This window comes from Gastrolobium bilobum, unplaced genomic scaffold (assembly GCF_033153095.1).
Source record: "Gastrolobium bilobum isolate Gb01-03AN ecotype WA unplaced genomic scaffold, APGP_CSIRO_Gbil_v1 utg6281, whole genome shotgun sequence".
NCBI lineage: Eukaryota > Viridiplantae > Streptophyta > Magnoliopsida > Fabales > Fabaceae > Gastrolobium > Gastrolobium bilobum.
Window position 1 is genome coordinate 151,463 of NW_026896716.1, and position 14,965 is coordinate 166,427.

General features: G+C 37.9%; 1 non-coding gene across 1 annotated transcript; it reads right to left on the bottom strand.

Annotated features, from left to right (window-relative positions):
• Positions 1-7,990: 7,990 nt before the first annotated feature.
• LOC133301602 (small nucleolar RNA R71) lies at positions 7,991-8,097 on the bottom strand. Its single transcript, XR_009750224.1, has one exon. It is a non-coding gene; the product is annotated as a small nucleolar RNA R71 (small nucleolar RNA).
• Positions 8,098-14,965: the final 6,868 nt, after the last annotated feature.

Consider the following 14,965-nt stretch of genomic DNA (forward strand, 5'->3'; position numbering starts at 1 on the left):
TCTCAAGGTGTTTGGTGGAAGTTAGTAAAGCTGTAAGGTAATAGTGTTAGAGGTTGACATCCATGATAAAATGATGATGGTTATGAAAAAGTGATAAATAAGTGGAAAGTATGGTTAAATTGCAACATCGGAATGTAATGAAAAGCTAAAAATAGTTAGTGGGAGAAAATATTAAGCATGAGGCCTTGATGTGGAGGTCATTGATGAGTGTTGTGTTTAGACTGTGAGAGGTCTAAGTATGGAGTTGAGCTGACTGAGTTGACGAAGTTGAGATGGTTAAGTTAATAAAGAGAGTAACAGTGAGCGTAAATTATGAAAATGAGTTTGTAGATGGAAAAATTCAGGTGTGTGTTTGTGGTTAAAGGATCTTAAATGGTTACTCGGAAGCATAAACTATTGTGAGGATTATTAGTTTGTATCACAAAGAGAAAGATATAGTTGTGAGTACCTAAGAAGAGGTGAAGACACGCGACAAGGAAAAATGAAGTATATGAGTATAGAATTTAATGTGAGTGGGAAATACTTCAGGAATAACTAGTGAATATGCATGAGAACGGTTAGAGCCTAGTATGAAAACGATTAGATGCTTTTGAGAACGACCATGGGTCAGAAAGATAGATAGAGAGTAGAATGAGGTGAATTGACATCAATAAATCTGTAATGTGATTATATATTACCTATAAATTAGTGAAAGTACAACTGTAAACCATGAAAAGCTTAAGGTATTATGAATTAAAGGTCGTGGAACCATAAGTGACAAGTTGTAAAGTGAGTATGTTATGAACTACAGTAACGAAAATGCAACAGTGGGTTAAGGAAACAGTGAAAATATAATGAATTAAGGGGCCAGATCCCCGAAACTATCAAGATTGTGAAGGATGGGTAACGATGGATACCACAAAGACGAGGTTATGTCTGTGACAAATGTAAAATTTTAAAGATGCACGCCTAAAAAAAATAAGGGGGCTAGTAGAGAGTGGAAAGGAGATTCCCCAAATACACCCCGTGTTACGGGATCGTAAGGAGTTAATTTTGTGGAAAAAATTCTAAAAGGTGGGGTGATTATAACACCTCACAATTTTAAATTAAGTATTTAAAATATTAAGTGAGTAATTAAGTGAAGAATTAGTGAGAATCCTAAAAGTTAGGTCAAAATACAAAGAAAGGGCAAAACGGTAATTAGCCAACACGCAACCCTGGGAAGATAAAAATTGAGTAGAAGGTCTCAGATGGTAAAAAGAACCCTGGAAATGGATTTAGAACGAAAAATTAAGTGGATAGGCAAGTTTCAGAAAAATCAGTGAATAGTGTTTTTACCGGGTAAAAATATTGTGGTACGATTGCACCGTAAAACGTGCCAATTGAGTTTTGAGCTCTAGGTTTCAAATATGTTTTATAATGGTCCATAGAACTAGGAAATATGATTTCTGAGAATATTTGATAGAATTAAGTCAGTTTGGGGAAGCATGCCAACGGCGCGCGCAATAGCTTAAAACAGTGTTTTCTCCGAATGACCGAAAAACTCCGGATTCATCTGATCAAGTATAATTAAGGGAGAATGGTTAATGTTAAAAATTAGAGTTTGTAAATAGTTTTTGAATTTATGGACGTTTAGTGGAATCGGAGGGGAATTCAAATGAGTTTGAAATCGCGTGAGGTGGCGGTGGGACCCACCCCACTTAAACCACTTAAGCCACATCATCCTAGGACACTATTCATCATCTTTTTTTCCTTCCTCCTTCATGAAAACCACAGCTCCCTCCCCTAAAAACCCCATTTGCATCCAAAATTTCATTTCACCATAACTTGATCATTTCTCAACCAAATCGAGTGATTCTTGTGTTGAAATTTGTTGGAAACATCCTTCTAAACACATTGGTACCACTCTTGAGCCTTGAAATCGTGTGTGTGAGGAAATCTTGGCCATTTATAGTCACGGTTTTGGGAGGAATTTTTGTGTTCTTGGAGCTTCCAAGTGCTCCAATGGTGGAGTATAGTTAGGAGGAGCCTTGTACCTTCCATTTGGGTGAGTGTTCTTGCATTTTAAACGGTTGATTGTGATGAATTGATTTTGTGACCTAAAGCTTTGATTGATGATATGTTGTGTTAGAGAGCTCAATTAGAAAATGTGTATTAGATGATATTGTGTTAGAATGATGTATTAGAGCTAGAAACGCAATGAAATTTATTGGTGAAAATTGATGAATTTAACTTAGGAATTTTTATGGTCATGACATGGAATTTTGGAAAATGTGTTGTGATGTTGATAATGAGTTGTTGTATGACTGAATGATGATATAATGTAATTGGTTGAGGTGTGGAGTTGTAAGAATTGACGGAAATCCTTGAATGTGTGCAAAGGGTGTAAATTGGGTATGTTATAAAAATGGAGGAATCGAGTTGGAAAAATTATAGGGATCATGTGTTGTGTAATCAAAGGGTAATTAGATGGGTTGTGTGATGGTTGGAAAGTGTTTGAATCAATGGAAAAAAATGAATTGTGTTAAGGGACCTAAATGAGCCTAGAGCGAACTATTTAGCGAAACGATGCTTAAAAGACGTAAAACGGCGAAACGACACTTGAAATGGCCTTATGGCAACCCAAGGATGGGTACTAAAATGAGAAAGAAAATTTAGAAAAATAAATCTCCAATTAACACATGTTTGGCCGAACCACCAAGGGGGTGGGAAGGAATTTCGCGGTTTTCGCGTTCTGATGTAATTCGACGCGAAAATGGCGAAACGGCACTTGAACTGGCCTCTTGGCAACCAATTGAGGCGTAATAAAATGAGAAAGAAAATTAGAAAAATAAGAGGAGATTTTGTAAATTTTGCGTTTTGACGTTATTTGTTGCGTACTGATGGTTGTACGCGATTGTATAGGTTGCCGTACGTCGACTTGAATCCCGAATCTTGAATCAGTCAGTTTCCCTTGGTCCTGGACCAAGTGGATTGAGGTAAGTAATTGGTTCAATGCATGTGTAATTGTAAATTAGCATGTATTGGTTGAATTATGAGTGAATGGGAATGTCCTCTGTGTAGGCATTTTGCTGTGTACCAAGTTGTGGGATAAGCTGCTGCGGAGCTTGTGAGGAGACTAGTAAAGGTAACCTCTTGGTATTGGGGCTTGTTCCCCTTTTCTGTTCCACTTTGCCAGTTGATGGCAACGGTAGGAAGTGTGTATGAATAGTATAGAACAACATTGGCATGAATGGATATATCACAGTGGGTACTATGTACCGGGTCTCTGGCCAGTAGACAGTTTTAGTATTCGGGCAGTGCGGACTTCCACTAGATAGGTCTCCGAGAGGGAGTTCCAGTTGACAGAGGGTCATGGTGTGTGATCCGGGTAGGAGCACACTAGGAATGTCTCGGGTGTTATGGATGGTTTGGGGCATCATGGTTGTGGTTCTTGGAACGCACCTTGGATGATACCCATAGGCTTATATATGCCCAGGGCGTGCGTGGTATTGGTAGCTACCATCCCGCATCTTCGTAGTTTGTATCCCTATATTCCCCGTTTCTCTAAATCCCTTGCTATATCTCGTTTTCAAAGTGGTTGTTTTATTCTATTTATATGCATCGAAGTAAACCATTGCGCGGAGTCTTCTCCAGAACCTCTGGGTTACTGAGATAAATTCGTATATCTCACCCCCGTCTCGGGACATTTATTTCAGGATGTACTAGTGGCATTGGAGCAGCGGGCAAGAGGCCTGCAGAGTGATAGAGGAGCATTTCAGTATTTGGCATATTTTTTTGTTGGCATGCCTAAGTCTAGTAGTTTGTATCATTTGAACTTATGTTTAAATTTGTAATTGAAGTTGTAAAATTGTAAAGAGTAATTGAAGTGGAAGTTGTAAGTTGTAATATTAAGTGTATGTTGTAAATATAAAAAGAGATGCATGATGTACTAAGATGGAAGGACCTTAGGCCTATTTTAGATTTATGATTACATGTATCATGAAAATGTGCATGAAAATGGTGTTAGTGATTACAACTATTTAAGAATGATTAATATGAGCTATATGTCTAATAACTATAAACTGGATTGGGTTGTAAGTGCCTCAAGGCTTTGTTGGTCCTTGTGTGTGCCACCGATTGGATTGTTACTGCGATATATATGTTTATTAGGTGTATTTGAGGCATGAGTGGGCTTATAACATTTGGGGATTTTGAGGAAAAACAAAGGATACTCTGGCGAATTTTCTGTAGAATTGACATATTTTAGGTGAACTTCGGGAGAGCATATCTCCCTCCAGAAAGGTCCGATAGGGACGTTCCATATGCCATTTTTAAGCTTGAGATGTCCCCTACATGGTTTCCAAATCTAAGAATTTTCTGGGTTGTGAGAAACCCTGTGGACACCTTGGAACCCGACTGCCCTTTTTTGCCCTGCACTTGAGGGCTGTCTGGTCTGGTTTTGGGAATTTTATTCCCGCTTCGTTTCTTGGCCAAATTAAGCGTGTGATATATCAAATTGAAGTTTGAGGTGTCTAGTTTGTAGCATAAAAATTTGAGAGCAAATTGATGAGTATATTTTACGCAGTAATTCATGGAGTGAGAGAGGTTTGAGTTGTTTGGAGGTTGGCTGGCTGTTTTGCCTGTCCAACTCCAAACTGCGATATCCGGAGCAAACGTGCTCCGATTACAGCGTGTGATAGCTTCTTAGAAAGGGAATTAAGTAAGAAAAAAATATAACTTGAAGGGAAGGTCTGATTGCGAGTGGTGTGTTCGCAGTAAATTAATTAGTAAACTATGTTTAAAGAGGTAAAAACGTAAAGTTAAGGAATTGGCTAAGTGGGTTTATGGAACCTCTTAGTAACTCATAATAAGTAAAATAAGTTATAAAAGGTAGTTAAATTAAGTATTCCGCAAGAGTTTACAGTTACGGTCACAGCTTTAACAATACTGGTACGTAACGGGCTGTTACACTAGGTCAACTGGAACTCCCTCTCGGAGACCTATCTAGTGGAAGTTCGTAAAGCCCGAAGGCAAAAACTGTCAACTGGCCAGAGACTTGGTACATCTTATGTACCAATATACATACTAAATGCATGATTATATTATTCTACATTACTCATATACATTTCCTACCATCACCCTCAACGGGCATGGTGGAACTCACAAGGGGATCAAACCCCAGTACCAAGAGGTTACCTGTTAGAAGCTCTCAAACTAGGTAGCTTCAAGAGTTAGTCATCTACAATCGTGTCCGAGGGAGGCCACCTACAATGATCGCACACACAAGATCATCAATTAACTTGTCCAACAAGCACAATAAATCACATATTGCAATCCCTCCATCACACTATAGGTTCGGCCACAAGGCCCAAAATGTTACCCAACGTGTTTCAATCACACCCAATCAACTCCATGGTTACACAACCTTTCTCAAAACCAATACAATTCTCATTTACCTTACATTATCACTTAGCATCACTTTCCCCTAATCGCTCCCTCTAGGCCGAAAATACATATCAAGGGGAACAAGGTTTTCCACTCAATTCATATGCGTTACACACTCATTTTACCTTATTATTAATGATTCGATGCATCCATAACTCATTTACATCGTTCCTCAACACCTTATTTTACAACAACTCCTAGTACATCCATTAAAATTTGTCTAAGTTACCAAACATTATCATAATATTTTTTATTGGTTCAATCATCATCATTCACCATTTTGAGCATTAAATTCCAAAGGGACACTACCATTACATGCCTCCAACTACATCAATCAACTCACACATATTCAAGATTTATACCCATTTTCAATCCATCATCAAATCAAGTCAAGAGTTGGAGTACTTACCACAAATGATCTCCAAGGACTCCTAGGATGTGTTTTCAAGCATCAAAGCAAGTCAAGCCGCCTCCAATGACCCACAAAAGCTTCAAAAATGTCACTTTCTAAAGGGAGGATCTCTTCACACAATGCTCCCCACTTGAAAATAAGGGTAGCAATGGGTTCCTCTCGATATTTTACACAAGTTTGGCTTTGGAATCGTTCGATTTCGTTGAGTGTAGCTTGAGTTATCAATTTCTCAAGTTTTAACTATTTTCTTCAATGGTGGAAGGGGGTTGCGGGTTTTGAAGGAGAAAGTGAGGAAGATGATGCACTCTCACTATTTATCATGTGTCCTAATATTCCACTTAAGTGAGGTAGACCCCATAAGTTCAACCTCATTTAAAATCACTCAAACACACCACTAATCTTTAATTAACTCTCAAATCATCCAATTAATTTATGTTCTAATGATCAAATCATCATTTTAACATTCACCAAAGTGATTTAATAATTACCCTCAACATTATTTTTGGATTTCCGATAACTTTTCCACACTACATTTTTCTCCCAAAATAACTATATGACGTTCCCAACCTAGGAACGTCATTCCCCCCATGAGAATTTTGTTCCCCCCCTTTTGGGGAAAACCTACTGAATATTGTTACTATTTTGGAAATGTCGTTCCCCCTTTGGGAACAACTTACTGAATATCGTTCCCACCATGAAAACGTCCTGCTGAATGTCGTTCCCACTCCGGGAACGACCACTATTAATCAAATTTTTCAAAAAGTGTCTATCCACTCCAAATTTCGTTCTGAATCCATTTCCATCATTAGTTTCATCAAATTAAATATAATTTTATCATCTCACAGGTTAGGTTACGTATTTTCCAATTTACCATTTTTCCCTTCGTGTGTATTTTCACCCAAATTCAGGATTTTTACTAAATTAACCCCCTAACCAACAATTAAACCTTTAATATTGGATTTCAAATATGTGAGGTGTTATAGAAAACAACCCCTTTAAGAGTGAAGCAGTGAATCCGTTCCTTCTGTTAAACTGTTTTAACCACCACCCCGTTGTCTCTTGATTATAGTTATTTCTGTTTTAGTAGTTTTTATTCTATTTAGTACTTACAAAAACTCCAATGATTATGACCTTACCTTCTTCTAAATAGGAAGGGTCATATACATAACGCAGCGAGCAACTGTTTGACACCAGATTGAACCTACTATTCCTGAGGAACGTTGTCAAGACAGTAGGGAACGTTTGACCAGATAGTTCATTTACTAACTTTTCTTCTCATTTTCATTCTCTATAAACAGTGATAAAACAATAATTAGCACTCTATCCTCGTGGGAACGATAATTTGGGCATTAATACTCCCTTTATTACTTGATGCGTGCACTTGTGCACTTGGGTTGGAATTGAGGGACGAATCCGTGTTCTCCCAGAACAGAGGAACGTCCCCTATTAGAACTTATATTTTTCCACCATCAGCAAACCACCCAACAAGTATTTGGCGCCGTTGCCGGGGATAGAAACACTAACTGCTGTTCTTATCATTTTTTTCTAACACATATACTGTATATCTGACTTTACTTTTATATTTTTCTCTTTATCACTGAATCTGCTGTGCATATATATATATACCTGTGTTATTGGTTTATGAGTGAAGAGTTTGAAACAGACTCTGACCACTCCATTGAAATACCTGAGTTTCTCTTTGATCCTGAACCAGAACGAGCACTCCATAGGAGAAGAAGGAACCTCAGGGAGGAAATTCTTGAAAACATGGCTGATCACAATCACAACAATGAAGAGATTCCCCCTGAACAGAACTTCAGAACTCTGGCTGCTCCTTTCAGGAACAGACCAGACAGAGGAGTAATCCTCCCCCCTGTAGCACCAAATTTTGAATTAAAACCTATCATGTTCCACATGATTAGGGAAGCAGGGATCTTCAATGGACTCCCTGCAGAAGACCCTTACACACGCCTCACAACATTCCAAGATATATGTGATAATTTTAAAGCTGAGGGTGTAATAGAGGAGAGCATGAGAATGAGGTTGTTCCCTCACTCCTTGGGATTAAAAGCTAAAACTTGGATGAAAACTCTTCCCCCTAGATTAATCCACACATGGGAAGAACTCTCTAACAAGTTCATAGAGAGGTTTCTCCCAATGTCTCGACAAGCTGATGTCAGAGCAGAAATCTCTAACTTCAGAATGTTTTATGGAGAAAATCTCTATGAAGCATGGGAGAGATATAAGGACATCATAAGAAAATGTCCAAACCATGGGGTGGAGAGTTGGGGAGTGTTACAATCTTTTTATAAGAGACTTGACCATACTTCTCAATCTCACTTAGATTTTGCTGCAGGAGGGTACTTCTTTACAGGAACACTTGAATCGGGGTACGAAATCATAGAAGGGACTGCTGAAAAATGTCGCCAATGGCCAATAGACAGAGTGAGCCTTTTAGGCCCTTTCGCAAAGCAGCAGTAATGATTAAATATTTGATGGTGGTAGTTGATTATTTTACAAAGTGGATAGAGGTAGAACCCGTTGCACGTATTACTTCCCGGAGATCCAAAAGTTCTTTTTTGCAAAGATTGTATGTAGGTTTGGTATACTGGCAATAATTATTACTGATAACAGGACTCAGTTCCGACAAGCGGTAGCTGATTTAGCAGTAAAGCACCATTTTGCAGCAGTGGAGCATCCCAGACGAATGGGCAAGTTGAATCAGCTAACAAAATTCTTACAAATGGCTTGAAAAGGATAGTAGAGGGTTGTAAAGGGAAATGATTAGAAGAGCTAGACAATGTGTTGTGGGGATACAAGACGTAAACCCAGTCTAGTACTCAAGAAACTCCATTCAAAATGACTTATGGGTTCGATGCAATGTTGCCAGTAGAAGTCGGAGAGCCGTCATGGAGAAGGAAGATGATAGAAGAAGAAAAAGAAGAGGTAAATAGTGAAATGATGAATATTGATTTACACTTATTGGAAGAAAAAAGAGAGAAGACGTCTATTAAGGAGATGGCCTCCAAAAACTGAGCAACGACAAGATATAACCGCGTTGTAGTGAAAAGATCTTTTCATCTTGGAGATTCGGTGTTGAGGCGAGCAAATATAGGAAACAAGAATGCTGGGGATGGAAAATTAGCAGCAAATTAGGAAGGCTCGTACCAAGTGGTGGCTAGCACTTATACAAGAGCGTATCAGTTGGCACAGTTAGATGGGAAGTTAATTCCAAGGCATTGGAATGCAGATAAGCTCAAGAGGTATTTCAGTTAAGGGATTCGCTTAGTTTATTTTGTTGTTGTTTTAAGTTTTAAAGTAAGTCAGGATTTAAGTTGATGTTTAGACTTTTTTCAGATTTGAAGTTTATTAGTTTGAAAATTTCCTTTGTAATCTTGAATTTGAATCAAATAATACAAGCGAGTTCCAAAAAAATTATTGGAGCCAAGAATAAAATTGAAGTCCCTTGCCGCCAAAATATAGCCTATTGGGTGTTAGTATTTGGGTGTCCTAGAGACAATCTTATGATTAAATAAGGACATAGATGTAGACCTTTTTAATATTGTCGCAAATAAATAAAAGCACTCTTTATCTTGTTTCATAATTATGTCTCGATATTAATGTTAATATATTATGAATAACTTGATAAACCCCGTGGAATAAAATAGGTATCTCTTGAGTATCTGTGATGAGATCACAATCATGAGGATTCAAGAATACCGGATGTTTATTCCTAATTTTATGTTCCTAGTCTAGAGATATTGAGAATGGGGTCAGTAATCTCGGGTAAGACTAGCACGACCTATCTACTTGTATATGGATACAAGGTATAGACCTCATGTGCTACAAATATGGAGATGTCTTAGCTAAAGTCGTGGTTGGACCTATAAGGGTATAGCTCGCACTGAACGGACCCTCAAAGAGACTCTATGAGGAAATCTCACAGATAGTATCATTAGAGTAATCTCTATATATTTGGGTATGTCTTTCCACAGACCAGAAGTTATCACTTAGACTGTGTTCTAGAAGGCATGCCTTGATTATATACCTCGTCTGCCTGAAACATGGAGACTCATAGGTATGCTCTTGGGCTTGTCCTGATAGGGCACAAGGCTAGGGTAATAAGCTGAAGGAATTCGTCAAATCTCTGTGAAAGATTAGGTTATCCTTAAACTGGAGAAATCGGGATGACATTTACAGTGACTCGGGAATCTATGCATAGTAAAAGAGATCATAAGATGATCTTCCTTTAGAGTCAGTAAATCGAAGACTCCCTATTTCATAAAAAGCTAACCCTAAACCGCAAGGGATGATACGTTTCTTTACCCTAGGTTTTATGGGAAGGTAACCGAGACGAATGGACAAACATACGGTAACCAAATATGTTTAATAGGACGATCAAATCATTAATCTAACTAGTTCTGGGGCAACAAAGGATTGCTAGTGCTTTGTGTTGTCATTAGATGGGTTGTGGGCTTATTGGGCCCAAGCCCATTTATGTCAGTGGCTAAGTTGGACCTAATGGGTCACACACAAACACCTAATTGTCTAGATGCTCTAGCATTAAAGGTATTGGGCCTAATAATAGTTATTAGCCCAAGAAGTTGTTTGGAACTCCACCTAAAGGGGTGGAGGGCGCATGGATCATTGTAATGGGCTTGGATAGTCCAAGACATTACTAATTAATTTAATTAGTTAAATTAATTATCAAACATTTAAATTTTGAATTTTGGAATTCGAAATTTGAATTTTGAAATTTTGAATTTTGAATTTGAATTTCGAAATTCGAATTTTGAATTTGAAATTTGAAATTTGAAATTTGAAATTTGAAATTTGAGATTTGAATTTTGAAATTTGGATTTTGAATTCGAATTTTGAAATTTGAATTTTGAAATTTGAAATTTGAATTTTGAATTTGAATGTTTGAACATTTGAATTTGAATATTTGAATGTTTGAATTCAAATATTTGAATTTGAATTTGAATTGCCTATGAAAGGTTGTTTCATAACAAAAGGATAAGATGAGATCTTGTTGGAACAAATCACTAGTATCATGAGAGAATCTTTTGGACAAGATCCAAGTAGATTTTGGACATAATCCAAGGCTATATATGGCGCTGATTTGGGCTGTTGGTGAGCAAGATTTGCTCATCAAAATCAGCTCCAGAAGATTCAGTCAGTTGGGAGAAAATTTGAATGCAACTACTCAGATGTATCTGGTCACCTTTTTGGGCTATACGGGGCGCACCATATAGCTGATCTTATGAAGATTTCTGATCAGAATTTTGAATAGGTTTTGAACCAATTCTCAAGAGAATATTCCAGGAGCCTGTTAGCAATTTTTGAAATTAAACAGCTCCACTTCTCTCTCTCCAATCTGGCGCCTAATGATCAGATTTTTGGGAGAAATATCTGATTGGTATTTTATTTTAAATACTCTCCTCTTATGCGCCTAAGTGGTTAGTTGTTCCTCCAAGTGTTTTTTCTGAAAAGCCTAGCCTATTCTCTCTTCTCTCCTGTGCCACTTGTGAAGCTTTCACATTGAGAGCTTCACTCTTTCAAACACTTTCACCTAGCCTCCATCTTCATACATAGAGCGCCTAGCAAGCCTCTTTGTGGTGATCATCTGGTGGCTTCACAAGAAGGAGTTCTTGCACCTAGACGAGTGGGTGGTGTGGATCAACGTTAGAGGGTCTGAACCCTTCAGACCTGCCTTGATCATCTGGTGATTTCACGAACAAGGTAACATCATGCTTTCCTAAAGCATGATCTTGTTGTGCATGTATATTCCGCAAAGAAAAATTTTGTTTTTCCCTCTTGCATGCATTGGCCTTCAAGGCCATTTCCAACTTTCATTGGGCACCCATTCAATTCCAACTCGGAAGCAGGCAAAAACAAAAGTTCCTATCCACCAAGATGAGACCTCTGAGACACCCATTCAATTCCTATTCAGAAGCGGTCATAAATAAAAGTACTTGGTCGCCAAAATGTGAGGTTTAGGCAACATTTGGTTTTTACTCGGAAAAGGGCGAAGTCAAGATTTTCATAAAATTACTTGGAAAATGTCAAATACAAGCCTAGAAAACTGAAATATGCTTATAATTTTTACTTATAAATGAATACAGTATTATTAATAAACAATTGAAAAAGAGAAGGTAATCGAAGGTTATATCCGAGTAAGATTACGAAAGAAGTAAAAATAACATAAAATTTTAGGAATAAGAGAGAGGAAGATAAAAGAAATAGTAAAAGAAATATTGTTTAATACATCCATCGCAAGTGGCATGTCAGCCCAAAAAAGTGTACAAACAAAGGTGGCATAACACCCCTTCAAGTTTCTTGGTGAGGTCCAGAAACATCCTCACAGGTAGTAGTATTATTGGGGTCCAAGTTAACAATGGCAAATTCAGAGGGGCGGGTTGCAAGAACAATGGTTTGACCTTCCTCGCCGTGAGTACACAAATGGCCATCCTTAACAAAGTTAAAAATCTCAATTTTCTGCAAGTCATAAAGAATGGATTTCGGGTTGAAAAATCCCACTTGGTCTAATACCCAACCACAAATTTGATGACCATAAGCTGCAAATTTGCTATCCATTTCAACGACGTCTTGCTCTAGGCCGGATACCTTCTTTTTAAAGTATCTACCTCCAGTTTCAGTTCAGCTACTCGGAGATCTGAGTCTTCGAAATTCTTCTTCAATTGATCACGTTCTTTTTTCAACTCCGAGTAGTTATGCTCAGCAAACTATAATTTTTCACTAGTTGATTTGGAGGCTTCTTCAGTGATGGTTGCGATCTTTTCAGCTTCTTTCAGTTTTACATGGAAACTATAAGCAATGAATTCAGCAGCCTCAGCCCGCTCCTGGAGATTTTCTTTTTCAGTCTTAAAATTATTTTAGAAAATTTGAAGATCCTTGAGCTTAACTAGAAGTTGATGACGTTCAGCCAGAGCTAGGAGGGCCATTTCAAAAAAGTGCGCTTCTCGGATGTCATTATCCCGAAGAACATTGAATTTAGATATGAGTTGTTCGAGAAAAAACTTATCCCATTTTTTGCGAAGTCTTGTAGTGAAGTAAGGTTTCACTTTTTCCATTAAATTAAGACCTTGTGATTGAGCAACAATGACGGAAGTCGTTGGAGTCAAAGGCTTGTCAGTAGTAGCAGTATCAGTACTCTGCCCATTTACCCGGACACACTTTCTTTTCCAGAGCTCACCAGAATCAGTTTTGGTTTCTACATCAAACAAAATAGTATCTGCAAGAGCAAAACCTGTAGCGGATATAGTCAGAATAGGAGACGGAGTAACAGAAGAAGGATCCTTTTCACCAGAAGCTGGAAGAGCATCAGTCCGACTTCCTTTCTTTTTATCCAGGAAAAAAACTTTGGATTCATGGTTTTATCTATAAAAAAAAGAGAGGAGTTAGATATAGAATATATAATAGCGTGCAAGAAATATGTTAGTGTTTACTTACTATGTTTTTTGCGAACTCATTCTAAAGAATCTCCATTTTCTAAAATGGAGCGAGGAGAAATAGAAGCATTTTCCTTTGTCAATTGATGTGCTAAATCTTTACACCAAGTATAGCTTTCAAACTCTTCATTAGTCAGATTCTTCGAGTTAGTTAAAAACACTTTTGCAGAAGGAGTGTAATGAGCACGGTTCCAAGATAACGGGAACCGAGGAAGTCCATCTTGATCCAAAAAGAAAGCTGTAGGAGTTGCAGATTGAGAGGAAGAGGAAGAAGCATATGGTGTAGAAGGAAGAGCTTCAGAAGTACAAATTTTGAAGTAATATTCCTTAAAGTTCTTCCAGTTATCTTGATATATAGTACACCACCTAAGTCCTGGACGAGTTTTCAAAGAAACCCAATTATAACGGTACTTCCTTTCTCGATGGCATTTCGGAACTCAACGAAAAGACAGAAAAATACCCGGGAAGAATAAGTGAACCCATAAGCTAGGCAAATTGTTTCAAAGGTTCGTAAAAGGTAATACGATCTTAAGCTTGGAAAATAAACATTAGTAGACAAAAATGAAAGTGTCATCATCTTGCCCGGATGGTGAACATATTCGGTCATTTTTGCCTGGTACGGCAACCCGGAAAGAGGTAATTATGGAATTATGAAAGAGAGGTACCGACTATAATACAGCATGTAGAGCAGTCGGATTATTCTCATAAGTTGAACGAAGTCCTAATGCTTCTTCGTCAACCCACTCTAAACCCACCATGTTGGGAGGAAGAGCAAAGCGAGAAGCGGGAAGCGAACAGTAAGGGTGATTCCTCGGCATGTGCTTGGAAGGAAAGACACTGTTAAACTCCAACTCAGGAAAGGAATTAATAGCTAATATATTATCAAGACGTGGTTGAGGATGTGAAGATATTCTAATTCGCCCAGAACCTGGCATAGGGAACGCAGAGGCCCTATAAGGGGTAAGGATCTTATAATAAGGATAACAATTTTTTGGCGAAGAGGAGGGTGTTAAGTGATATGGAATCTCTTCGTTAGAGATGATATTAGGGGAAGTATTAAGAGGGTTCATAGTAGCAAAAAATATGAACAACAATAATGAAATGTAACATGAACAACAATCAAGAATGCAAATATACAATAAGTTTTTCAAGAAAGAAAAGAAAGAATACAAAGGTAAGTAAACTTACTTGGAGCAGTAGACAATGACGACATAGAAGGAAGCAGGAGATGTAAGAAGACGTCAACAACCGACGAAAAAGAACGATGGAGAGAAAGCGAAGAAAAGCTAGGAATAAGGGTTAGGTTATGAGGAAAATTAAGGGAAGGAAATGATGAGTTTTGAAGAAGAAGTTAAGAGGAAAAAGAAGAGATGGAAATGAGGGAAAAGAAGAGACCGATGATTTGAAGAGGAAGCGTGTTAATTAAGTTACCGTTTAGAATTTCAAAATGAAATGATTGAGGGATGTCATATCGCGCCATTTTAGAAAATCGATATCAAGTTAAAAAGAAGACACGTGGCAGATGCAGAAGGCTAGGGCAGGTAGCATTTAATGGTAGGGTTAATGGTACGTTCCGAGTTTATTTGATAAAAATAATCCATATAATAAGCTCAAAGTATTTTATATAATACTCCGAGCTGGGGGGCTTAATGTTCCGAGTTCGTAATATGGACCT